The sequence below is a fragment of the Taudactylus pleione genome, unplaced genomic scaffold (genome assembly GCF_031769625.1).
Source record: "Taudactylus pleione unplaced genomic scaffold, aTauple2 ptg000094l, whole genome shotgun sequence".
NCBI classification, from domain to species: Eukaryota; Metazoa; Chordata; class Amphibia; order Anura; family Myobatrachidae; genus Taudactylus; species Taudactylus pleione.
Window position 1 is genome coordinate 2,752,056 of NW_028284496.1, and position 27,861 is coordinate 2,779,916.

The 27,861-nt window shown below is 43.4% G+C and overlaps 1 long non-coding RNA gene across 1 annotated transcript; it reads right to left on the bottom strand.

Annotated features, from left to right (window-relative positions):
- Positions 1-1,289: 1,289 nt before the first annotated feature.
- LOC148526774 (uncharacterized) lies at positions 1,290-27,174 on the bottom strand. The gene is made up of 3 exons (XR_015878221.1): positions 27,140-27,174; positions 2,062-2,205; positions 1,290-1,414 (listed from the first exon to the last, which is right to left on the bottom strand). It is a non-coding gene; the product is annotated as an uncharacterized LOC148526774 (long non-coding RNA).
- Between the last annotated feature and the right edge of the window lie 687 nt (positions 27,175-27,861).

Here is a 27,861-nt window from a genome sequence, read left to right on the forward strand (position 1 = left end):
CTTCCCCTCCCAAACCACATGAGGTTTGTTGACATCACGTGACTGGCTCAGCCGCACAGTTGAAATTCAGCTTAGATCAATACCCTGCTCATTAATAACAGCTTCCATATACATTTATAACTATTATCTTTATATAAAGACTTTGGGGTCTATTTACTAAGCAGTGTTAGGAGACAGAGTGAAAAGTGATAAGGTGCCAGCCAATCAGCTCCCAACTGTCATTTTTCAAACACTGCCTGTGAGATGGCAGATAGGAGCTGATTGGCTGGCATCTTAATACTTTTCCCTCTTCTCTTAACACTGCTTAGTAACTAGACCCCTTACACTTACCTCTTATATATACCCTTATATGTTTGGTGAATTTGTTGCATTGTTCTATGTACAGTAAGGAATGTTAACGGATCACAGCTGCTAATCAGCAGCCATGCTGGGCACAGTATGCCATGTCTCTTGTGGATATACTTTTTAAAAAGCTACCAGTTTTAATGGCGAAACACGTCAGTTGACCCATCCTGTCGGCATTGACCTGTGTCCAAGGACCTCCACCATTTTCACTACTGGACTTTCTCTCTTTATTGGGACCTCCAGCATAAGATTGTTCTACAAAAAGAGGAACCACAGACTGTATGTTGACCTTCTTTGCTAATTCAGGATCCCGTCACCATCTCTACAGAGCTGGTAATATTATTACTACCATAAAGCTGGACAGTTTAATTTATTTAATGAACCAGACACACATACAGTATTTGAGGCCCTTAATTGAACAATCTCACAGAGCCTAAATTGGAGAATGAGGAATTACTGCTGATGGTTAATTTGACATATTTGGTAACCTACTGCTTTTCCAATGTTCTTCTGTATATATGTTGTTATCCTAATGGAATTTGTTTTATATATGATTATTTTTTTTAAAAACAGTACATATTTTGATACATATATCTATATTTACTATTGGATATCAATTGAGGCCAAGGGATCATGTGCACTGTTTTATTCTATTTATGTTTACGCTGCATGGAGACTGACTTACTCCTTCAATACAGCTGCCCTGAGAGAAGCAATTATTTTATACAATATATCATTTATTCTTCTATACAGTATCTACTACCATGTGAATAAATTAAGTTTGGGGTGCTCTGATCTTTCAAAAATAATTTTTAACCTGTTGAACAGCCGGGTCTGTGGCCATTTAGCTTAGTTAACAGATTACAATGAAGACACAGACAAACTGTTTATTTTTGCTGTGCAATTCCTTTTATTTTACTGTAATTGCATCTCAGATTATTATTCTATGCATCAACACAACTCAGCCCCAAAGGGTTATATGCCTTTGATGTCAATAAATCATCCATTGCAACTTGGCACGCTCCCTTCGTGACACAGCCAGAGAAAGCATAAGCCCTGATAGGAAGTCCTGCAAAAAGAAAGGAAAGGAACGCGATTATTAAGCAATACTGTATGTATGAAATACAAAGCAAAATCTAATTTAAAATATATCTCCCTTGTCATAAAGATAAATACTATTTTCAAGTTATCTGTCTTCAATTAACTAGCTTCTCGGCACAACATCATTTAGATTGGCATGGTGTGATGTGCATTATTAATACATTTGAAGGGGCCCAATCTTGTTAATTACTCCAAAGTCTACAGGCCAGGGAGGTCAGGAAAACAAGGTCGGTAGTGTAAGATAAAATGATGTCTCGATCATTAATATGCCTAAATATACTTATATGGATTAAAATGTCAAGTGGTCAGCAGGTAATCAAAAGGGAGGTTTATAGGGGTATCCTGTATGTAAAGTACTCCATTCAAATGTTTTTACTAAGGTGTTTCAGTGCTCTATGGTTTTCAAAGGTAAAGAGGTATATGCCTGCTTTTGTTGGCTAGTTATATAAAGCAATTGCAATATTGCTTCTTCCTGAACATCAGGGCAAGTATAGGAGCAGCCTCCTTAAACACACACAGTATATGTGTGGGTGTGTGCGTGCATGCATGCGTGTAAACTAGTTACTATAATTTCCATAGTTCCTTTAGTGGTTTATCTTCGAGTACTGCAATTACCTGGCCGAGCTGCTGGCCCAGTGTATCTAAGGCACTGTGATTCCATACAAACGCATTTTTTGGGTTTTTCTTCACATGTAAGTCCATCTTCAACAAAACAGGAGCCGCATTCAAATCCATTCTTTGTGGTATTTTTCCATGGCACTAGTCATTGGAGAACAAGCAATTATTAATATAAAACATTGCAAATACCAAAAGATGGGAAAGAGCTCTTGTGTCTCCAAACAGTAATTAAAAACAATTCAACATATTTTGGAACTTGTCTGATTTTTTTTAACTGATTCAGGAAGCTGAAATCAACATGAAAACTAAAGGCAAGAAGGTAAATGATAGTTGTGGTTTTAAAAGTAATTTTGGAACAAAAATATAGAGCCAAATGTAACAGGGTGAGAGTTTAGAACATGTGAGAATTTTCTAATACTTTTTAAATTTGGCAAATGTAATATAGGGAATCTGCATTATAAGGAATCTGCACGTGTGCAGGACCCATTCTGTGAGGGTGCAGAATGGATCCTGCTTTGACACGTGCAGACCATTGAATGCCTCTGCCTGATTGACAGGCAGAGGTATTTAATGGGTGGTGCGGCAGTGGGGTTGGCCGGCATTCTCGGAGATGGGGGCATGTCCGCCCTGTTTTCCAGGGGTGGCCAGCCCAGGATGCAGTGTCCTGGGCTCGCACACTGGCCAGCCTGAGTAAGCTGAGGCTTACTCAGCTGGTCAGAGCAATCCACCATCGCCACCATTGACCACTAATGGTCGCGATGGTCGTGGTGGTGATCCCAGCCTGCGACCTCCATTGCAGTGCTGGGATCGTAAATGTAGCAGGGGCAGTGGCGGAACTGTGGGAGACAATGGAGTTAGTTGCCACCGGGTGCCAGTCCTGAAGGGGGCACCTCCTCCATTGTCCCCCATTCCATGTCCTACTGTACCTGCTGCTGAAACAGAGGAGCCACGCTGATTAGCATCAGCATCTGTGACCTGGACTCTGCTCTGGTCGCAGATGTCACATAACATGTGACCGCAACCCTGAGCCTGTCCGAAAGAGGAGGAGCCGGGAGACAGTGCAGCTGGGCATGTATAGGGAGGCAGGGGCAGATTGGGTGCCAGGCCAGTTCCCACTGGGCCAGTCTCTTTCCCCCTTTAGTCACTCTCCCCTCCCCACTGCACCACCGGCTGGGCTGCTGACCTCCGATTGGGCAGAAGCTTATTGAAGCTGTAATGCTGCCCGGGCAGCCAGTACCTCGGCCACTACGGACCCCGAACACGGGCCTCACCATCTCCTCACTCTTCCACCCAGCTCTTCAGCAAGAAGCAGATACAGATTCTGATGGGTGAGTCAGGTTGGCATGTTGTGACAGAGACAAGCAGTAGGCTCTGTGGAGTGCAGACCTGGGTATATAGGGGCGGCCAGGGTTACACATCTCCTGGAAGAGGGGACTCAGATGCACTGGTATGATTAAAGGGGTGTTTAGTACCATACAGTATACCTTGGAAGAGAGACTGGAGCTCAGACATGGGTGAAGGGACTTACAGGGTCATAGAGATCTGAGCAGTGGGGACCAGGAGCACAAATATAGGTGTAAGGACATGCAGGATCAAAGAAGTCTGGGCAGAGGGGGCCTAAGGGCACAGACATGGGCATAGGGACATGCAAAGTCACAAAGATCCAGGTATAGGGGGATCTGGGGCACAGACAGCACTGTTAGGGGGCAAGTCTATAGTTCTATTGCTCCTGATCTCCTGTATTGTGTATAATATATCTATAAATAAAATATATACTGTATATTAGGGGTGTGCATCGGCCACTTTTCGTGTTTTGTGTTTTGGATCTGGATCTTTCTTCGTGTTTTGGATCTGGATTGGTTTTGCCAAAACCGTGTTTTGGGTTCTGGGTTTTGTGTTTTGGATCTGTATTTTTTTTTTTTTTAAATAAAGCATAAAACCAGCTAAAATCACAGAATTTGTGGGTTCTTCTGCTCCTATGCTATTATTAACCTCAATAACTTTAATTTCCACTCATTTCCAGTCTATTCTGAACACCTCACACCTCACAATAGTGTTTTCATGTCCAAAAGGTTGCACCGAGGTAGCTGGATCACTATGCTAAGCGACACGAGTGGGTGGCACAAACACATGGTCCATCTAGGCGTGACACTGCAGTGGCAGACAAGATGGCAGTTTGAAAAACTAGGCCCCAAACAGTACATAATGCAAAGAAAATAAAAGAGGTGCAAGATGGAATTGTCCTTGGGCCCTCCCACCCACCCTTTTGTATAAACAGGACATGCACACTTTAACAAACCAATCATTTCAGCGCCAGGGTTTGCCACACGACTGTGGCTGAAATGATTGGTTCGTTTGGGCCCCCACAAAACAAGCTGGCAATTAATCTGGCCCTGCACAAACTGGCTCTACGGAGGCAAGATGTCGTCCTTATCCTCCTCATCCACCGATTCCTCACCCTCTTCAGTGTTGTGTACATCCTCATCCTCACAGAGTATTAATTCGTCCCTGCTGGAATCCACAAGCACAGATCCCTCTGTACGTTCTGGAGGCTGGTCTCCCTGGATGAGTTGATAATTCATTTTATGAACATCATCTTCTCCACATTTTGTGGAAGCAACCTCCTACGCCTTTCGCTGACAAGGCTGCCGGCTGCACTAAACACTCTTTCGGAGTGCACACTGGAGGGGGGGGCAACTCAGGTAAAATAGAGCCAGTTTGTACAGGGGCCTCCAAATTGCCTCTTTTTCCTGCTAATACAGGTATGGACTGTCTGACATGCCTACTTGGATGCTGTCACCGATGTAATCCTTTAACAGACAGACGCACGCTTGTCGCTGACGCTTTGAGGATGCAGGTGCGGCTACAGCCCACACAATTCACAAAGACAAAAAAAAGAAGAATTTTTTTATTGTTTATGGAGCGCCCTTTGAGGGTTACACCACCCATTAATAGACAGACACACGCTTGTCGCTGCTGCTTTGAGGATGCAGGTGGAATCTAGACAGGATTTGGAACCGGGGACACACTACCTCCATTAATTGTCTAATTTCCACTGCACTAATGGCGGATACTGGACGCACGTCTAACTCCAACATAGCAGTCAAGGCCTCAGTTATACGTTATGCTTCAGGATGACTGCTGTTGTACTTCATCATCCTCGCTAAGGACTGTTGGAGGGTCAATTGTTTAGTAAAAGTAGTGGTGTCCCTACTTCCTCTCTGGGATGATGAACAACTCCCAGCAGCAGCAACAGCACTAGGAGGAAGTGGTTCTTGATCTTTCCCTATTTTATTTTTATCAGAGAAAGTTTGGTCCTCCTTTTATGTTATATTGATATATATGTGCGGCTAAGGCGCACACAAACACAGAAAATTATTTTTTATTTTTGTTGGAGAGTAGTGCACTTTGTGGGTTACACCACCCTTTAAGAAATGAGCCAGCCGGCCCTTTACTTATGGGCACAGGCGCACGCTTGGCGCTGCTCTTTTGTTGATGCACGTGCAGCCACAGTGCACACAATTCACAAACACAGAAAATATTTTTTATTTGGTTTGGAGTGCACTTTTGGGGTTACAGCACCCTTTAACGGTCAAGCAAGCCGGCCCTTTACTTATGACACAGATGCACGCTTGGCACTACTTTGTTGATGCACGTGCGGCTACTGCACACAATTCACAAACACAGAAAAAATATATTATTTTTTTGGCACTTGGGGGAGCACCCCTGATGGACAGAGCACCCCCTGGACAACACTACAGCACCCCTTTAGGACTGGGACACTGCACAGGACTTTGGAGTGGACACAGCCCCTATGGACAACTGACTGCACAACACAGTCCAGCCAGCCCCTATGGACTTTGGAGGAGTGGACACAGCCCCTATGGACAACAGCAGCACAGTGCAGCACAGCACAGCACACCACTACACTGCACTACACTACACAGCCCAGCCAGCCCTAACTCCCACCCTCTCTCTTCACTGTCCACAGCCGAGTGAGAAAATGGCGCCGAAGCGGGTACCTTATATAGAATCCAAAACCCGCGAGACCCGGAAGGCGGGATGATGACATTTTGCCTCGATTTCAGATCAGAGTCAGGCGTGAAAAGTCAAGCCTGACTCGGATCGGGGGGGGGGGCGGTCGGATTTCAGAAATCCGAACCCGCTCACCCCTACTGTATACACATATGATGTAGTATGCTGCAGGGAGTAATGGCTGTGGCTAATCGCAGATTTGGCAGGCATGTTATCAGAGTGACACAGGTGTGTTGATGAAAGTAGTTGTTTACAGGGATACTGAACTGTTCAAATTGGCGGCCATACTTGGGCGTATGATCTTCACCTATCATATGGCTGGTGCTAGTTTCAATGGTACGACTGATGGTGGCATCTAAAGATGCATAAGGCATGATTGCGTCTGTGGACACTGACATTGAGCGAATCAGTTCTAGCACATTCAGACGCACAGATGTACACCAGGGAAGGGCATTGTAGTGGCATTAGCATTAAGTTGCAGGTGCAACTGCAGCAAAAGATGTAAGGATGGTCGTGACTGCGTCCAACCGAATCACAGAATCAGGCCCTATGAGGAAAGAATACCCAAGCTCCCTCCACAGACCCCACCCTCTCAACAGACCCATCCCTATTAGGGCTGCTACTAGAGATATACTGCGCTGTTTTTCAATCCCAATACGCCACTGTAATAAGGACTGCGTGCCGGCCGTCACTGTGGGGAGTGGACGGGAGAGCAAGAGAGCAGCCGCAGGTAAGCAGTGGCTGAAAAATATTAAGTGCAAGCCCTATGGGGGTGGGGTAGATGCTGAGGGGGGCATTACATATTCCATATTTACATTTGAAGAAAGTGATAAATAAGAGCATATTTTTTATCACTCTGTCATGTCAAATTCATGATAAACTTAAAGAGCAAGATAGTGTAAATATAGTGTAATGGATTTAATATATTGTAGATTAGATAGACCTCCAGTGCTAGATATATATAATATATATTTTTTCCACTATCTTGCTCTTTAAATCTATAATGACAGAGTCCTATATGTAAACAACTGTGCATGTTAGGTGTGTTGTTTGCATAACCATAAGTCAGGTTTATATTTTTTTTAAGTCAGTTTTTAAATTTGTTGGGGGGCGGGGCACCAACATTTATCTTGCCTCCGTGCAACTGGGATGAAGTTACGCCACTGAGCAGGGGGTGTCATACACCTCCTGCTGCATTTGCATAATAGCAAGGAATGCAAAGCTGCCTGTGTACAGCTTTGCAATTGCGATCCTTGCTGAATTAGGCCAATAGTCCGAGAACATGCAAACTCGCAAGTTTTTCAGACTCAAAAGACTCTCGCGATTTAAACTCTTATGGTGCGTACACACGATCAGATTTAACAGGACGATAAGAACGATAACGATATATTGTTATCGATCATATCGTCCTGTTTTTGGGCCCATCCAAAGACCAAACAATGATCGATGCGCGGGCACGGATGGTCGATATCGACCATCGCCCGTGTATGCAGGCCAACCTGGTTGATATCGACCAGGTTAGCGTGGTTACTATAGGGACCCACGATAGTCGTTCACGGGTTGTTATAGTTGTTTGGGGGTTGGTGCATGTGCTGGATGTTCGATCTTGAACATCCAGCACATGAAGGACGATCAGAAGACAATATCTGATCGTTGTCTGATCGCTCCGTGTGTACGGAGCTTTATCCAGATGTTTTCACATTTCCAGGATAAAACTCAACCAACATAATAGTGTGAGAGTTTACTGCTGACCTCTCACATTATCTAAACTCACCCTATTACCTGTGGCCAATAGTATAAGTAAAGTGTAGTCTTTGACTAACAAATACTATAAAAGCATAAAAAAAATTTAATTTATATTTCCCAGACTCTTAAGAAATTGTTTTTATATATAATAATGATTAGAGATTTGTGAATTGAGGTTTCAAATATAGATTTATTTGCTCAATATCATGACCTATTTCAAAACATTTAACAAAGGTCTGCCTGCTCCCTCAGAACAAATGCCATGTGAGTCTATTTTTGTGCAAATACCTAACTCCTAATGGTGAGTGCTATAAAAAAATGTAGCTTCTGCAGTACTGCAAAATTGTGCATTCTTCTAAAGGGGGACCATGGTGGATCAGATCATTCATTGTAGAGTCCAGAATAGATGTATGAATGACTATTATACATATGACAATTAGATTATTTTTTCTAGGTAAGAATGTTTAAATATTGAAAAAGAGGGTACATTTAATATGGCTGTTCTCTGTTTATCAAGGGTACCCTGAGATGATGGTTTGGCATGATTGGGTGTAATGAACAGTTTTGTCTATTTAAGACCTTACTAACCCCAAATGGTAGCATGTATGTGCACACAAGCTTTCAGATAAACATCTGATTAGATGTTTGTCAGGATAGACAGTACATGAGATAAAATAATTTCCATTTCAGACAACGTATGTTTTGTTCACACTTTTGTTCCATTGCCATTGTCTCTCCTGCCTCCAGAGTCTCTTGCCCTCACTTCCTCTCCCTTACTGTTGACAATACAATTATCTCATCCATTTGCCATGTATACAAACTGAGTGTCTTCTTGGACTCCATCCTCTCCTTCACCCACTTCATTCAGACGCTCTACTTATAATCCAATCCTGCTGCTTCCGAATTTTGAGAATTACTGAATGTGCTCACTTTCACCTAAAAAACCACTACAGATGTCTCACCCTAACCTATAAAGCCCTACACCTCTTCTCTCTCCCTTACCTGTCCAAACTCACCTCCCCTCACACTTCCTTCCTCTTCATTCAGCCAATGACTGCCACACCACCAAAACACCATCTCTGATTACTTCTTGACACTTCCATCTCAAAGGCTTCTCCAGCAGTACTTCAGTCCCATGAAATTCCTGACCACACTATCAAAATATCCACCAACCTCCAATACTTTGAACACTCTATAAAACCCCCATAATTTCAATAAATGCTATACCCCACCTTATAACTTTTCCCCCACCTCCCCACATCTATGCTCAAACTCCATGTCTTCCTTTCTTTTGTTAGCACTTGCCATATAGATTGTAAGCTCTTACAAGCAGGGCCCTAGGTCCTCTTGTTTTCCTACCTAAGCCCCATGATGTCCACCTGCCCATGCTTATTATCTTCTGTGTGATCTTTGCTTCTGCTTATTGCTTCACACGTTTTTCTATTGCTGGTTTGCTTCCAGCATTTCCATTTTTTTCTGTGCAGTACTACGAATTGTATTATTATAAATCATTTATGTTCTAAGCCCCACCCACCCCCATTGCATAACACTGTGCATCTTTGTGACATCTTATAAATGAGATTCATTGACTTATTTAAGCTCTATAACAAGCCAAGAGAGTTGCTTTCTAACACTCTAAGTCAGTGGTTCCCAAACTTTATTGAATCATGGAGCCATAGAAGTAACAGCATTGTTTTCATGGCACCCCTAAGCCAAAAGTTTGTTATTGAGAAATTCAGAAAAATATAGTAAAGTAGAACAGTGAAGTAAATTGTGCTTATCTGTCATCTTTATGTGGTGGTGGACAGCTTTGAGCCTCTATTTAACCACATATTTACATTACATTGACCAGAAATAATTTTATTTGGTGCTGGACCACCAACCTAAGGCACCTCTGTAAGTGTCCTGAGGCACTGCTCTAAGCAATTAGAGAACAGACACTCTTGATTGGTTAGTTGCGGGTGTTTTTTTAACCATTGGATTGAAAGGGACAGAAGAAAAAAAATAAGGAAATCACTTTGGAATTAGTGGTCTAACAGCAATGGAGGATGATTGAACTGGAGTGTATGTATGTACATTTATGGAAATTTTCTACAGTGTGTTATTTTTTTGTATCCTAGTACCAAATGGACCCTAGATACCAGGGCATGCTGACTCGCTTAGTTCTACCAAAGTAGTTTATGACTGTCAAGGATTACTGCGGACCCCCAAACATAAATACCACGTTTTTCCTGCCATTGCAAGTCTCTGAATGCTGCCTTTTTATGGATCTTATATATACATGGGTTGTCAGAATATTGTCCAAATAAATTTCCACTTGAGTGGACCCCACCATTGAGCTCACACCTCCGGTTGATGGTCGGCCAGTACATCTGCACCTCATTGGCAGTGATGATTGGCCCTTATGCACGATAATATACTGTAAACTATTTTTTAAAGAGATTTAATTTTAAGAAATAAATGGTATAAATTCATACATAATGCGGCCATTGGGCCATATGTGTTGGGTTATTTTTTGATGATTGGGTTTCTTCCAGATTAATATCGTTCCATAAATGGGATCCAATCATGAAGGATACTTTGTAAAACACGGTTTCCCCTGAAGTGGGATTACTAAAGATATTTTTTTGGTGTGAAACAATGATAGAACTCGGACTGATGTGCATCACAAAGGACTGAGGGCCTGACTGACCCGGTCGCAAGTGCTGTGCGCTCGCAACCAGGTCGATGGTGGACCAGTGCGCATGCGCACGACGGAGCATGCGCGAGACCCGGGTAGCGGGTAGGGACATCATGACGTCCCTCCCATAGTACTCTCTGCCGGAAGCTGGAGCTCAGGAGTGCGCTCCGGCTTTCGGCTGCCGCTGCAGGGAGGGAGCCGGGTGCCTGCTGATAACAAATATCAGCGGGCACCCGGCAAATGCAGCCTCCCTACGGCAGGGTGGGGACCGGCGTATTTTAATTTTTTTCTTCCTTCTTTTTTTTCAGGGGGGGGACTCAGTGGCGCCCTCTAGGTGTCGGCGCTCCGGGCGACGGCCCTGTTAGCCCGCACCTAGAACCGTCACTGGGTGTATGTCTATTGTCGGGTACCCACTAACAGAGGTGCCACTGAGGTACAGCCTAAATCTTTGTGAAGCTCAGCACAGAAATATATATATATATATATATATATATATATATATATATATATATATATATATATATATATATATATATATATATATATATATATATATATATATATATATATATATATATATATATATATATATTAGGGATGTGCAGGCTCGGATAGGTTCGAGTTTGCATGTGGAGTTCGGATTTTTCCCTCCAAAAAAACGGAACTCAGAACGAGGCAAAACGTCATCTTACATGGACGAACATCATCATTCCTGGACAAAAGTCCAGGAATGATGATGTTCGTCCATGTAAGATGACGTGTATATATATATATATATATATATATATATATATCCTTTATGCTCTGCACTCCACAATAGTATAAACAACGTCACCAGGTGCCTTTCCCAAATGGTTCATGCAAAGACAGGGGAAACAGGATGGCACTCAAGGCTTAGTAATCCATTGAAAAGAAAGCAGACACTTCAACTGCACAGTAAGTTGTCAACATTTCAGAGCTATGCTCTTGATAGCCGTCCTGTTTCCCCTGTCTTTTTGTGTATACACACACACATATATATATATATATATATATATATTAGGGGTGAGCGGGTTCGGATTTCTGAAATCCGAACCCCCCCGAGCCCCCCCGATCCGAGTCCGATCCGAGTCAGGCTCGACTTTTCCCGCCTGACTCGGATCTGACATCGAGGCAAAACGTCATCATCCCGCCTTCCGAGTCTCGCGGGTTTTGGATCCTATATAAGGTACCCGCGTCGGCGCCATTTTCTCACTCGGCTGTGGACAGTGAAGAGGGAGGGTGGGAGTTAGTGCTGTGTAGTGTAGTGTAGTGTAGTGCTGCTGTTGTCCACTACTTCAAAGTCCATAGGGGCTGGCTGTGTTGTGCTGTGCTGCTGTTGTTAATAGGGGCTGTGTCCACTACTTCAAAGTCCATAGGGGCTGGCTGGACTGTGTTGTGCAGTCAGTTCCAAAGTCCTGTGCAGTGTCCCAGTCCTAAAGGGGTGCTGTAGTGTTGTCCAGGGGGTGCTCTGTCCATCAGGGGTGCTCCCCCCAAGTGCTAAAAAAATAATATATTTTCTGTGTTTGTGAATTGTGTGCGCAGTAGCCGCACGTGCATCAACAAAGTAGTGCCAAGCGTGCGCCTGTGTCATAAGTAAAGGGCCGGCTGGCTTGACCGTTAAGGGTGCTGTAACCCCCGAAAGTACACTCCAGTCCAAACCAAAAAAAAAATTATTTTCTGTGTTTGTGAATTGTGTGTGCAGTAGCCGCACGTGCATCAACAAAGTAGTGCCAAGCGTGCGCCTGTGTCATAAGTAAAGGGCCGGCTGGCTTGACCGTTAAAGGGTGCTGTAACCCCCGAAAGTACACTCCAGTCCAAACCAAAAAAAAATTATTTTCTGTGTTTGTGAATTGTGTGCGCAGTAGCCGCACGTGCATCAACAAAGTAGTGCCAAGCGTGCGCCTGTGTCATAAGTAAAGGGCCGGCTGGCTTGACCGTTAAAGGGTGCTGTAACCCCCGAAAGTACACTCCAGTCCAAACCAAAAAAAAATTATTTTCTGTGTTTGTGAATTGTGTGCGCAGTAGCCGCACGTGCATCAACAAAGTAGTGCCAAGCGTGCGCCTGTGTCATAAGTAAAGGGCCGGCTGGCTTGACCGTTAAGGGTGCTGTAACCCCCGAAAGTACACTCCAGTCCAAACCTAAAAAAAAATTATTTTCTGTGTTTGTGAATTGTGTGCGCAGTAGCCGCACGTGCATCAACAAAGTAGTGCCAAGAGTGCGCCTGTGTCATAAGTAAAGGGCCGGCTGGCTTGACCGTTAAAGGGTGCTGTAACCCCCGAAAGTACACTCCAGTCCAAACCAAAAAAAAATTATTTTCTGTGTTTGTGAATTGTGTGCGCAGTAGCCGCACGTGCATCAACAAAGTAGTGCCAAGCGTGCGCCTGTGTCATAAGTAAAGGGCCGGCTGGCTTGACCGTTAAGGTTGCTGTAACTCCCGAAAGTACACTCCAGTCCAAACCAAAAAAAAAATTATTTTCTGTGTTTGTGAATTGTGTGCGCAGTAGCCGCACGTGCATCAACAAAGTAGTGCCAAGCGTGCGCCTGTGTCATAAGTAAAGGGCCGGCTGGCTTGACCGTTAAGGGTGCTGTAACCCCCGAAAGTACACTCCAGTCCAAACCTAAAAAAAAATTATTTTCTGTGTTTGTGAATTGTGTGCGCAGTAGCCGCACGTGCATCAACAAAGTAGTGCCAAGCGTGCGCCTGTGTCATAAGTAAAGGGCCGGCTGGCTTGACCGTTAAAGGGTGCTGTAACCCCCAAAGTACACTCCAGTCCAAACCAAAAAAAAATTATTTTCTGTGTTTGTGAATTGTGTGCGCAGTAGCCGCACGTGCATCAACAAAGTAGTGCCAAGAGTGCGCCTGTGTCATAAGTAAAGGGCCGGCTGGCTTGACCGTTAAAGGGTGCTGTAACCCACAAAGTACACTCCAGTCCGAACCAAAAAAAAATTTATTTTCTGTGTTTAGCCGCACGTATATATCAAATCGATATAACATAAATGGAGGACCAAACTTTCTCCGATAAAAATAAAATAGAGAAAGATCAAGAACCACTTCCTCCTAGTGCTGAAGCTGCTGCCACTAGTCATGACATAGACGATAACATGCCATCAACGTCGTCTGCCAAGGCCGATGCCCAATGTCATAGTAGAGGGCACATACAATCCCAAATGGCAAAGTTCAGGAAAATGACCTTGAAAAAGACATTTAAATCAGCTGAAGAGAAACGTAAACTTGCCAATATGCCATTTACGACACGGAGTGGCAAGGAACGGCTAAGGTCGATCCCTAGTATGTTCATGACTAGTGGTTCAGCTTCACATGACGATGGAAGCACTCCTCCCACTAAAAAAATCAAAAGAGTTAAGCTGGCAAAAGCACAGCGAAGAACTGTGCTTTCTAAGAAGATATCACAAATCCCCAAAGAGAGTCCAAGTGTGGTGGTGGTTGCGATGCCTGACCTTCCCAGCACTGGATGGGAAGAGGTGGCTCTTTCCACCATTTGCACGCCCCCTGCAAGTGCTGAAAGGAGCACCCACAGTCCACTTGCTGATATGCAAATTGAAGATGTCACTGTTGAAGTACAACAGGATGAGGATACTGGTGTAGCTGGCGCTGAGGAGGAAGTTGGCGAGGAGGATTCTGATGGTGATGTGGTTTGTTTAAATCAGGCTCCGGGGGAGACAGTTGTTGTCCGTGGGATGAAAAAGCCCATCACGGTCATGCCTGGGCAGAAGACCAAACATTCCACCTCTTTGGTCTGGCAATATTTCTATCCAAATCCGGACAACAACTGTCTTGCCATATGTACCATATGTAAAGGTGAAATAAGTAGGGGTAGGGACGTCAACCACCTAGGAACATCCTCCCTTATACGGCACCTGCAGCGCGTTCATAAAAAGTTACTGTCAAGTTCAGAAACTTTGGCTCAGACCGTAAGCAGTCCAGGGACACCTAAATCCCGTTGTCCTGTTGTATCCAAGCGCCTGCAAACCACACCGTCAACTCCCTCCTCGTCAATTTCCTCCTTAGTCAGGATCGGAAGTAGTCCTGCAGGCCATATCACTGGCATGACTGACTCTCCTATCCGGGATTCCTCCGGAGGATCCTGCATTGCTACGCCTACTGCTGCCGCTGCTGCTGTTGCTGCTGCTGCTGGGAGTCGTTCATCATCCCAGAGAGGAAGTAGGAACACCACTACTTTTACTAAACAATTGACCCTCCAACAGTCCTTAGCGAGGAGGATGAAGTACGACAGCAGTCATCCTGAAGCAAAACGTATAACTGAGGCCTTGACTGCTATGTTGGTGTTAGACGTGCGTCCGGTATCCGCCATTAGTGCAGTGGGATTTAGACAATTGATGGAGGTAGTGTGTCCCCGGTTCCAAATCCCGTCTAGATTCCACTTCACTAGGCAGGCGATACCGAGACTGTACAGAAACGTCAGAAAAAGTGTCCTCAGTGTCCTGAAAAATGCCGTTGTACACAATGTCCACTTAACCACGGACATGTGGACAAGTGGAACAGGGCAGACTAAGGACTATATGACTGTGACAGCCCACTGGGTAGATGTATCACCTTACGCAGCAACAGCAGCAGCGTCACCAGTAGCAGCATCTCAGAAACGCCAGCTCGTTACAAGGCAGGCTACGCTGTGTATCACCGGTTTCAGTAAGAGGCACACCGCCGACAACCTCTTAGAGAAACTGAGGGAAATCATCGCCCAGTGGCTTACCCCACTTAGACTCTCCTGGGGATTTGTGATATCTGACAACGCCACCAATATTGTGCGGGCATTACATCTGGGCAAATTCCAGCACGTCCCATGTTTTGCTCACACAATAAACTTGGTGGTGCAGAATTTTCTGAAAAGCGACAGGGGCGTGCAGGAGACGCTTTGGGTGGCCCGAAAAATTTCTGGCCACTTTCGCCATTCAGCGACTGCGTGCCGAAGACTGGAGCGCCAGCAAACACTCTTGAACCTGCCCCGCCATCACCTGAAGCAAGAGGTTGTGACGCGGTGGAACTCAACCCTCTATATGCTTCAGAGGATGGAGGAGCAGCAAAAGGCCATACAAGCCTATACATCCACCTATGACATAGGCAAAGGAGGGGGTATGCACCTGACTCAAGCGCAGTGGAGAATGATTTCCGTGTTGTGCAAGGTTCTTCAGCCCTTCGAACTTGCCACACGTGAAGTCAGTTCAGACACTGCCAGCTTGAGTCAGGTCATTCCCCTCATCAGGCTTTTGCAGAAGCAGCTGGAGAAAGTGAAGGAGGAGCTAAGACGGAGCGATTCCGCTCGGCATGTGGGACTTGTGGATGAAGCCCTTCATTCGCTTTGCCAGGATTCCAGGGTGGTCAATCTGTTGAAATCAGACCACTACATTTTGGCCACCGTGCTCGATCCTAGGTTTAAAGCCTATGTGGTGTCTCTCTTTCCGGCCGACACAAGCCTGCAGAGGTGCAAAGACCTGCTGGTGAACACACTGTCAGCTGAAGCGGAACGTGACACGTCAACGGCTCCTTCTTCATTTTCTCCCGCAACTGGGGCTGCCAGGAAAAAACTTAGGTATCCTAAGCAACCCGCTGGCGGTGATGCAGGGCAGGCAGGACCAAGTTTGGACATCTGGTCCGGACTGAAGGACCTGGCAACAATTTCTGACATGTCTACTGTCACTGCATATGATACTGTCACCATTGACAGAATGGTGGAGGATTACATCGGTGACAGCATCCAAGTAGGCATGTCAGACAGTCCATACCTGTACTGGCAGGAAAAAGAGGCAATTTGGAGGCCCCTGTACAAACTGGCTCTATTTTACCTGAGTTGCCCCCCCTCCAGTGTGTACTCCGAAAGTGTGTTTAGTGCAGCCGGGAACCTTGTCAGCGAAAGGCGTAGGAGGTTGCTTCCACAGAATGTGGAGAAGATGATGTTCATCAAAATGAATTATCAGCTCTTCCAGGGAGACCAGCCTCCAGAAGGTACAGAGGGACCTGTGGTGGTGGATTCAAGTGGGGACGAGTTAATACTTTGTGAGGATGAGGATGTACACACTGAAGAGGGTGAGGAATCGGTGGATGAGGAGGATGAGGATGACATCTTGCCTCCGTAGAGCCAGTTTGTGCAGGGACACATTAATTGCCAGCTTGTTTTGTGGGGGCCCAAACGAACCAATCATTTCAGCCACAGTTGTGTGGCAGACCCTGGCGCTGAAATGATTGATTTGTTAAAGTGTGCATGTCCTGTTTATACAACATAAGGGTGGGTGGGAGGGCCCAAGGACAATTCCATCTTGCACCTCTTTTTTTCTTTGCATTATGTACAGTTTGGGGCCTAGTTTTTCTAACTGCCATCCTGCCTGCCACTGCAGTGTCACTCCTAGATGGGTCACGTGTTTGTGCCGCCCACTCGTGTCGCTTAGCATAGTCATCCAGCTACCTCGGTGCAACCTTTTGGACATAAAAACACTATTGTGAGGTGTGAGGTGTTCAGAATAGACTGGAAATGAGTGGAAATTAAGGTTATTGAGGTTAATAATAGCATAGGAGCAGAAAAACCTACAAATTCTGTGATTTTAGCTGTTTTTATGCTTTTTTTAAAAAAAATACAGATCCAAAACACAAAACCCAGAACCCAAAACACGGAAGGGTGGTTTTGGCAAAACCAATCCAGATCCAAAACACGAAGAAAGATCCAGATCCAAAACCAAAACACAAAACACGAAAAGTGGCCGGTGCACACCCCTAATATATATATATATGTATTATAATGGCACAGTCGTGTCCTTATATTAAGGTGGCAACTAAAAAAATGGCACTTCTCCCATAGAGAATTACAGAGTGGGGGCAGAGTGTTTAAGGGGCTACACCTCCAAAGCTATTGGAGGTACTGAGCAGAGATTTGGCATGGGTGGGTAGAACTGTCACTTGGTGCTGCATGCCAAATTTCAGGGCATAAGCATAAAAAATTAGGATTTGGGAGTAATCTAAATTTCCAACTGTCACTTTTTTCTGACATTCTCAATTAGGACCACTTTTCTGCTGTTCTCTATGGGGTTTCTTTGGGAAGGCATAATTCTGGGTAGGGGGCGAATTTAGACTTGGGGTTTGTTTTATTAGGTAGCTATTGTTCCCGGGTAGGGCCTTTTTGGGTTCAGGTAAATTAGAAAATTACATTTTAAACTAATACCTCAAGTATGCACCATTGAATAGATAGGACTTTACCACTTTTTGCACAGCCTTAGTAGGAGCCCCAAGCAGGTGTAGTCACTGTGGCTTCACTTGGGAGTACAAAAATGGGCGTCATTTGCAGGCTTTATCGATGGTGGGCTCGGTGGAAAGAAAATAATTAAAATATTGCCTTTTGCTGTGAAACTACTGCGGGGCATTACGGGCCTGCGGGTACTTGTAGTTCCACAGCAAAAGCAATATTAAAAAGCACACACACACCGTAGAAAAGAAAAATTTTATTAAAACATACATGCACACACACACATGTATACACACATGCACACTATATCACATACTCACCTAGTATCCCTGTAGCCAATCTGTCCTCTTCTCCAGAAGATAATCCAATGGAGTACCTGTAATAAAAAAATCCATACTCATCTCCTGTGTGTGGACCTGTCCTCTTCGTAGGCAATCCAGGGTTTTGGCAAAAAATAAAACGCAATTGCTCAAGCCCATGAACATTTGTAGTGTTCTCTAAGAACACTACTACCAGAATGAAAGCTCTGCCGTGGGATTTCAGTCCAGAAATCCCAGTGCGGAGCGCTCATTGGCTGAGAGAGGCGAGCCTTCCGCCTCTCAGCCAATGAGCGGTTCTCACCATTAACTTCAATGGTGAGAACCGAGCATGCCCATTTAAAAAAATGGCACTTCATGCCATTTTTGAAATTCAAAGATGACCGACACGAGCCAATCATAGCTCACGACGTCATCGCCCCGCCCCCTCAGCTGGCTTATATAAAGCCAGTGCGAGGCACCATCCAGTCAGTACATCAGCCGGGTAGCTACAGAGACCAGCTGAAGCATGAAGATGCCGTGGAAGCCCTGGATGGGCGGAGGCCATGTAAAAAAGAATAAAGTCACCGCCCTCCAGGTGAAGACGCTGTGAAAGTCCTGGGGGAAGCCGCAGCCATGATAAAGAGCTTAAATGCTGCCGCTCCCCCAGGTGATGGTGTAGAGAAATAAAATACTTTCAAAACTTGTGTCTTTATTTTATTTTAATATTTTTTTGCAGGGGTACTATAGGTACCAGTGGGCCCTTAATGCTCCGCCTGCTGGTACCTGTGGTTCTCCAAGTACCAGTTTGCGGGGAAGCCTGCTGGGACCTGTAGTACTACTGCAAAAGACAATATATTTTTTTTTGCACCACACTTTCCAAAAGCAACCTTGCACCCACAGCCCAGGGGTGCTGGGGATAGCTGCTATCAGCCTGAGCCTGGGTTGCCCTGGAGATGGAGGACCCCATTTTTGGGGGTCCCCAACTCCCCAGGGATCCCCGGGCTGGGGTGATGCTTTGGCTAGGGGGCCAGTGAAAGGGCTCCCCTGGCTGTGGCAATACCCTCCTGCTAAAAATGGTCCGGTGATGGTTCTGGTAAATACAGGTGGACTCTACACATTTTTCCCCCCTGTATTTCCTGAACCAGGACCGGCTCAGAGCCCAGTACAGGTTATGCTGAATACGGGGGACCCCTATGTCATTTGTCCTCTGTATTTTGGCAACCAGGACTGGTTCTGAAAAGCCTGGTGCTGGTTGTGCTTAATACAGGGGACCCCTACATCATTTGTCTCCTGTATGTAGCACAACCAGCACTGGGCCTCCAAAGCCCGGTGCTGGTTGTCCTTTGGGGGGGGTGGAAACATGCCATTTTTTTTTTACACAGGAGTTTTTTTTTAAACACAGAAGCATAGATGGGTCTCACTGATCCCTTCCATGTTTCTGTGTTTATTTATACACAGATGCAGGTATCACAGATCTTTAAGATCTGAGCCTGCATCTGTCTGCTGCTACCTCTCCTGGGTCCTTCTGCCTGCACCACCATCGTTACTAATGCCCCCGGGTCCCAACCACAGCTAGCACCTGCTGCCCCCCTCGGTTCCGGCCATAACTTACGGCTGCTTCCTTCCCCCAAGCCCATCTGCTGCTACCGTTGGCACTGAGCTGCCATCTTGGTGCACCCAAGTGAAGCCACAGTAAGTACACCTGACAGACGCTCCTACTGAGACTGCGCATCAAGTTGAAACTTCCTATCTCTAATGGCAGATTTGTAATAGTTTAAAAACTGTAACTTTCTCAATTACCTAAACCCCAAAAGCACCTACCGTTGAATAGTTACCTAATAAAAACAAACCCCAAATCTAAATTCGCCCCCTACCCCGAGTTATGCATTCCCAAAAATCCCCCATAGAGAACAGCAGAAAAGTGGTCCTAACTGAGTGTCAGAAAAAAATGACAGTTGGAAACTTAGATTATTCCCAAGTCCTCATTTTTTATGTTTTTGCCCTGAAATTTGGCATGCAGCACCAAGCAACAGGTCTACCAGCCCATGCAAAATTTCAGCTCCATACCTTTAATAGCTTTTGAGGTGTAGCTCTTTAAACACCATGCTCCCCCCTCCAGAATTCTCTATGGGAGAATTCTGTATTTTTTTAGGGAACCCCTACCTCGTTTATCACCTGTATTTTTCTAACCATGAGTGACTCTGATCAGCCTGGTGCGGATTGTGCTTTATACAGGAAACCCCTAAATTGTTTGTCCCCTGTGTTTAGCACAACCAGCACTGGGGCTCCAATGCTCGATGCTGGTTTTGCTGTTGGGGCACGTAATTTTTTTTTTAAATATATTACACATTCATTTTTATAAACAATGCATGGATAGATCTCACTGATACGCCCATGTATCTGTGTCTTATTGATTTGATTTTCTCAGGTGCATTCCCAGCACCAGTGAGTCCATCTGTCACCCGTTAATGCTTCTGTGTATGGCCCTGTTGCTGCCACGCTCCTGCCACAGCCCCACACACCTAAAGCCTGGACCCACAGCCATCTCTCCCTTTGCACCCTTAAAACACCTCCTGTGTGCTGTCTGCTCCTCCACCCGTGTTAGTGTACCTATTTGTTGTCCTTCTGCCCTGCCGGTGGCCCGGTTTGCTCGTCAAAACCCTGATGGTTAATAAATTATAAAAAAGCAATGAAATTCCATAGACAAAAAACCTTACGGTTTCACATGTCCCATTAAGGCTTCTGAGACTTGATCTGAAATTTCACAAAACCTACTAAATTTGTGCCACTCAAACTTCAAAAAGCAATGAAATTATGATAATTAAGGCTGATGCCTTAATGGATGTGTTCCTTCTGTAATACAGATATGGTATGCCATCACACCCTGTGGTTAACTGCAGATTCAGCACTCAGAGTGAGATTGACGTCACTCACAATATGATGGAGCTGCTAATTCACAGAATTGTGTGCTCATTGGAATACACACATGCAGTCTATGCAACTGAGGTCTGAGTAGAACTGCGCAGATGGAATAAGAATATGGTGGATGGGGCAGAAGACAGAGACAGAGCAGTGTGAATGGGGCAGACAGAAAGGTGAGGTGAAGGAAAAATTAAGCAGTACAGATGGGTTGAGCCAAAGTGATACAGATGGGTTGAAAATAGTGGTGCACATGGGGGGAGACAGTGGCATGGTTTGGGAAAATAGAGCAACATGAATGGGGAATACAGAGGCATGGATGCAGAAAGATAGAGAGATGGTTAAAGACAGATTGGTGTGGATGAGGGAACACAGACTACCACAATGGCAGAACCCACAACAGTAGGGATTGAGGAAAACAGATTTGTGCGGATGGGTGGTAAGACAGAGTGGTGCGGGTAGGAGGGGAAAGACAGAGTGGCAGGGTTGGGGAGGATATAGTGGGGCAGATGAAGGAAGAAAGAGTGGCATAGATGAGGGGAAGATAGAATGACGTGGCTGTGGGGAAGGCAGTGCTGCAGATGGAAGGAAACAGGCACAAATGCAGGAAGACAGGGCGGTGCACATGGGGAAAGACATATTGGTGTGAATGAGGGCATGCAGACTAGCACAGTTAGGAGAACACACAGCTGTAGGCATTGGGGAAGTTATAGCACCATCGTGAACCAAATTTTCTAGTATGCCGTTCTATTTTCTTCCTAAAATACATAAACGACTTATCGATCCCCCAGGATGCCCTACAGTGTCAGAGATAAAATCTGCTACATCAGGTTTATCAGAATTTGTGGATATTTACCTAAAAAAGTAAGTGGTGAATTTAGATTCATATATTAAAGATTTGACCCAAGTATTAAAAATACTGGATAAGATAGAATGGTCTGAAAACATTTTATGGTGCACGATTGATATTGAGGCCCGTTATACTAGTATTCCCCATGATAAAGGTGTTGCAGCAGTAGATATATTCTTAAAAAATGATGATGAAATAACTGAAGTAAAGAGGAAATTTTTTGTAAATTGTTTGACATTGGTTTTAAAGAACAATATGTTCAAATTTCAGGACTGCTTCCACCTGCAGCACTGTGGGATGGCGATGGGGACCCCATGTGCCCCGAGTTTAGCAAATTTATATTTGGGAGTATGGGAAAAGAATTGTGTCCTTGAATGCACCGCTAATAACTTTGATAAAAATCAAACTTTTCAGACTCTATATTGATGACATCTTGATTATATGGTAGGGTAGTTCTCTGCTTGAAGAATTTATGGCATTTCTTGCTTTGAATGATTTAAGTTTAAGTTTTACATCTAACATACAAAAGGAAAGGATTGAATTCCTGGATCTTGTGCTAGATACTTCAAATTGGAAAGTGGGAGTTAATATAGACACTGAGGGGGAGATTTAATAAAGCTTGGAGAGAGATAACATTGGAGGTAAATAGCACCAACTAATTAGCTCCTAGCTGTCATTTTTCAAACAGAGCAGGTAAAGTGACAGTTAGGAGCTGATTGGTTGGTGTAATTTTCTCCAATTTTATCTCTCTCCAAGCTTTATTAAATCTCCCACTATTACTGATATGAAAACTGTAGATAGTAACAGTTATGTACATTTTAACAGCTGTCATCTACAAAAGTGGAAGTCTAATATACAATTTTCCCAATTTGTATGTTTACGTCGGAACTGTGTGAGAGATGAAATGTTTGATAAACAATCAGCTACTGTATGTATGGTGCAAGATTTAAGGAAAAAAAGTATCCTGATTAATTCATTTTGGAAAGTTTACAGAGAGCTAAGTCACTCCCTAGACAACAGTTATTGGAATATAAAGATAGGAGGGATGTCTTTAAGAACAGTGAGTTTTTTGCCCTGTTTGTGAGTACTTTTAATAGTAATTTAAAGGATAGTAAAAAGATACTTTAAAAACATTGGGGTGTGTTAACTCTGGATCCCATTTAGGGTAGTGTTCTGCCTTTAAATCCGCAGGTGATTTTTAAAAAACCTAGATCTTTGAAAAATGTCTTATCCCCTAGTGCCCCTCCTATGATCACTCTGAATAAAGATCAAGAACGAGTTACAGGCTCTTGTCCCTGTAATCACTGTAAAGTGTGTCAATTTTGCAGTAGGGACAGGAGATAATTCAATGATTCCAGTGGGAATACTAAATATGAAATTAAGAGCTTTATGAATTGTCAAACAACTAGCGTTGTCTATTTAATTGAGTGTAATGGATGTAAGAAAAAATACATGGGGAAGACAAAGCAGCAAATAAAATTACGGGTGCTAGAGCATATGAGAAATATTCTAAGTGAAATTAAAAATCAAAGCATCCCAAGACATTGTCAAAATGCCACTGTTAAAAATCTGTCTTATAAGGCTATACAACATTGTCCCAGATGAGAGAGGTGGTGATGTTTTAAAAAAATTAGCCAGACGTGAGACTTTCTGGATTCATAAACTAAATACTCTGACTCCCTTTGGTTTAAATGAAGGTTGCGATCTTGTCCCTTTTCTGACCGACTAAATTATTAATATGGGCCAATTACTATTGCTTTTTCTGGTATTTCGCTAACATGAGGCCAGGCTAAATTGTTGTTTAATCCACAGATTCCTTTTTAGCTGTGTAAGCTTGCCTTTATGTTATACAGTATTTCTTTTCATATTGTTTTCTTTAAGCTTGTCTTTTGTTATGTCTTTTTGTAAGATAATTTGTGTAATATATATAAAAAAAAAAATCTATGTTTTAGTGAAAAGAGCACTGTCTGTACAAATGGTTTCTTAATGAATGTAAGCATACTATCTATACATATTCAATAATAGACAATTAGGGCCTGATTCAGACCCACTCGCGAGCGGCTGTCCGCTCGCAAGTGGGTCGATGTTATGGACTGAGCATGCGCACGACGGAGGGAGCTCCGTCGTGCGCCAGACGCGACGACCGAAGGAAAGTCCTTCGCTCGTTGTGTCCGATCAAAGGGGGCGTGCTGTCAATGTTGATTGACAGCACGCCCCCTTTGGTGGGCGTGCCGGGGGCGTGCCTCCCTGACGGGGGCGTTCCTAAGGGAACGCCTCCCGTCAGAAGCCGGCCCACTGACATCACTAGTGATGTCAGTGGGAGTGATTTTGGCTCTGATAGAGCCAAAATCACTCCGGAGCTTGCGGTTGAAAACTTCAACCGCAGGCTCCGGCTCGCAAATTCGATGGTCGCGATGGTCTCGACCATCGCAATGCACGCTCGTATAGCCTGTGGGTGGTGACCCACAGCTATACGAGCGTCCAGGAGGACGCTCCATGAAAATGGAGCCCAGCCCTCATTCAGAGCGTGCGCTCTGCTCAGAGCGTACGGCTCTGAATGAGGGCCTTAGTCTCTATATCTAGTTGGGTAATATCACCTGTTTGGAGTGTGTTAAAAAGGTCTGCTTTGTAATTAATGTACTACTCATTGCTGAATTTATGTGGTCGTAAATGTGTTATATGATCTGAACTGTTTTAATGTGTAATAATTCTTTGAAAGTGAAATGGTTAATGTTTTTCTGTAAGGCATATTGAATATGTGATGTATTTAATTGTTTTAAATGATGTGCTGATGATTGCTGGTATTTTAAAGCATACAAAGGGTTAAATGATTAACTATGCCTGCTGTAAATCCTCGGGACTAGGGGGTCCAGACACGTCCACTGATGAAGTCCAATTACGTGATGAAACGAGTTTGGAATTTGGAGTGACATTACCTTTAGTTCCGTCTGCTAGCCACGACGCTCAGTCGGAACACGCACTGTACAGCTCCGGTGAGCATTATAAGCTGATGTTTATCTAAATGTGAGTGTTCCCGTCGAAATGGAATAAAAATTGTTTTATTTGGTTCACGATGGTGCGCTCCCTGATTTTGTTTTAATACACACACACAGATATATATATGTGTCTATGTATGTGTGTACACACACACAAACTACAACAGGCGGCACTCGGAGACTTAGAGATTAATAAAAAAGACTGCTTTGGTCTACGTTTCGAGGAACATATCCCTGTCCTCAGGATACACCGAAACATGTATTAAAGCACAGTCTTTTTCATTAATTTCTAAGTCTCCGAGTGCCGCCTATTGCAAGGTGTATATTGATGGGGGTGCTGTCCTCCTGGGATGGCACCGGAGCAAGGTACCCCGAGGTGGGCTGTGAGTGCCGGATCATAGAGTGGCACACACAATGAACCCTTATATTGCACGTACACTGTTTCAGCTGCACCAATTAGGTGGACCTCCTCTAGTAGAGGACCTAAAAATAGAAATGGAAGAGAAGGGGTACCTTTGGTGCGCTACAACTTTGAGTATTAATTGAATAGAAGAAATTTCCACCACTTAGGGGGATTTATTGCAATATTAGCTGTTGGTCAAACACAACCCTCTAGTTAGTCTTCAAATCACCATAAGTTTATGTTTTGGATATTGTTCATAAAATAAAAGCCCTATGGTAGCCCATAATTCTCATACCTGAATATTTTATTCTTGGTATATCAACAGTGGTAAAAATATAAACAATTTACAATACAAACAAATACATAAATAGCATAAAACAACTTTTTGTAAACCTGCCCCAGTACAGAAGGATAGGTGTTGTTATCTGCCACCTACACCTTTACAGGTGTGAGCTCTTAGGTGGACTTATGTGGTAGGTGCAGGTTTTTCAAAGCGATGACCCTACGCGTTTCGTCCACCTACGGAACTTCATCAGGGGTAAACATTTAAAAAAAATACAACATATGGTGATAAATACAATTGCATATTTACAGTGTATAACAGATATATCCATAATTATGTATTTGTAATCAATTTTGATTAATATTAATACAGCATGAAGACAGAAGAGAAGGTTCAAATAACAGAAGTTTATCCAGAGGTTTAACAATGGCTACTGACAACAGACACATAATAAAAGTACATACCAAAAATGGAACTGGTCTGAACAAACACTTAATGATATGGAACTGGTTAGAACACTCAGTGGTATAAGCTTATTTTCTGTCCCTTGATAGGGAGAAATTCCTAGAAAGGCTTTTAAAAGCCTAATAGGAGATGCAGAAAAATTAATATTACATTATAAAATGTGGTATTTATTTTCAATATACTGCAGTCACATGTCACAAAAAACATAAGAATAAAATTCATGATAAATTCAGTATATACTAGATGGTTCTTATAACCCTTATATTGTAGTGATTGGGTCTGAATACCCCTCAATAATATAAGTTTATTTTTTGTCCCTTAGTTGGGAAAGGCCCAAAAAATGGCTCTCAAAAGTTTATAGAAAAGTAGAATATTAATTCTACTTTATAAGGGCTCCTGTTAATTTTAAATATATTTATTAGGAAGAGAGGATTAGTACATACCAAGTAGTTCTTATAAAGATTTTACTGGAACGATTAGATTTTCTCAACCAATAAATATAACCTAGTGTATAATGGACAGTATTGTACCTTTGTTATTATAAGTACATTTATTCAAATGACAACATAAACATCCCTATTTATTTAATGAGGATACATACCAGATTCCTTAATAGCAATTTAAATATGAAGATGCATCATATACTCCCAGTGTGTAAAAGTTATGAGACCCAGTGCCAAGCAAGTGGTAAAACCTAATATGGAGGAGGACAATATTATAATATGGATGAAATTTCTCCCTTAGTGGGTTCATTGGTTTTCTCTAAGGGGCAGTGATAATAACTCAAAAGTATTTATTTATTATCAACACATACATATATAAAATACAGTGACTATACTGTAGGTGTGTGTATAGCCCATAATAGATCTTTAGAAACTGTATAATTATAATGCATGTTAATATGTTTGTACACATAAATGTTATACACATAATTAGAATGTGTTCTTCACATTTCCAAGCATAGACCCAGTATCTTTGTTACTTATACAGGAGAATTCATACATAAAGCTGCATAGTTTCCATATCCATAATTAAAGTAGTATATAACAGAGTTTATAAAAGATAGTATTTAACAGAGGCTTGTGTAGTCCATATAGCAATAGTTTACAATTAGATTTTCCAAAAAATTAGCTTTAACAAGGTCTAACAAAAAGGCTTTTACTCACTCTATTTAGTCCAATGAAGTGTATGTCTCCCTCTGTTAGCAGTAAATGCTGGGAGATCTCAGGGCTGTGTATTTATACTCCCTTATCCTGACATCACTTCCTCCTTCATTGGACATGAGGAAGTGTGCAAAAAGTGGACATAGGATTCTATATAATTGGAAAACATGGAATTCAATTATCCCATAATAAGGGAATTAAAGTGTTGGCAATGTTCAGAGGTGAGGTAGTGTGCAAAAAGTGGACATAGGATTATATATATGCAGAATTTAGAACAATTAGCCTATAATGAAGGAATTAGAGTATTAGCAATGCGTTGGTGATACAGAAATTCATTTAATAATAGAATCCCCCTGGATTATCCCAGATAGCATTGCGCCATTGGAACGCATTCAATTAGAACTTTTCCTGCGTTCAAGCAATGGGGAGTGGAAATATCTAGCCTCCCACAATACTATGAGAGGGAGATGGATATAAATTTTATCTTAGGGTTTATGTGCTGGAATGTTTAGGCAGTACTCAGCACTATGCAGTTTAATATTTCCTGCCTTAGGAACGTATGGTGATCGGCTCATGCGCTCCAGACTACAGTCACGATGGTGGAACATCCGATTCCTAGCTTTACTATTTCCTGCCTTTGGAAAGCATGCTGAAAGACGCATGCGCTCCATTCGCGCAATCATGATGGTGGAACGCATGTTTTAGCGTAAAACATGCGTTCCACC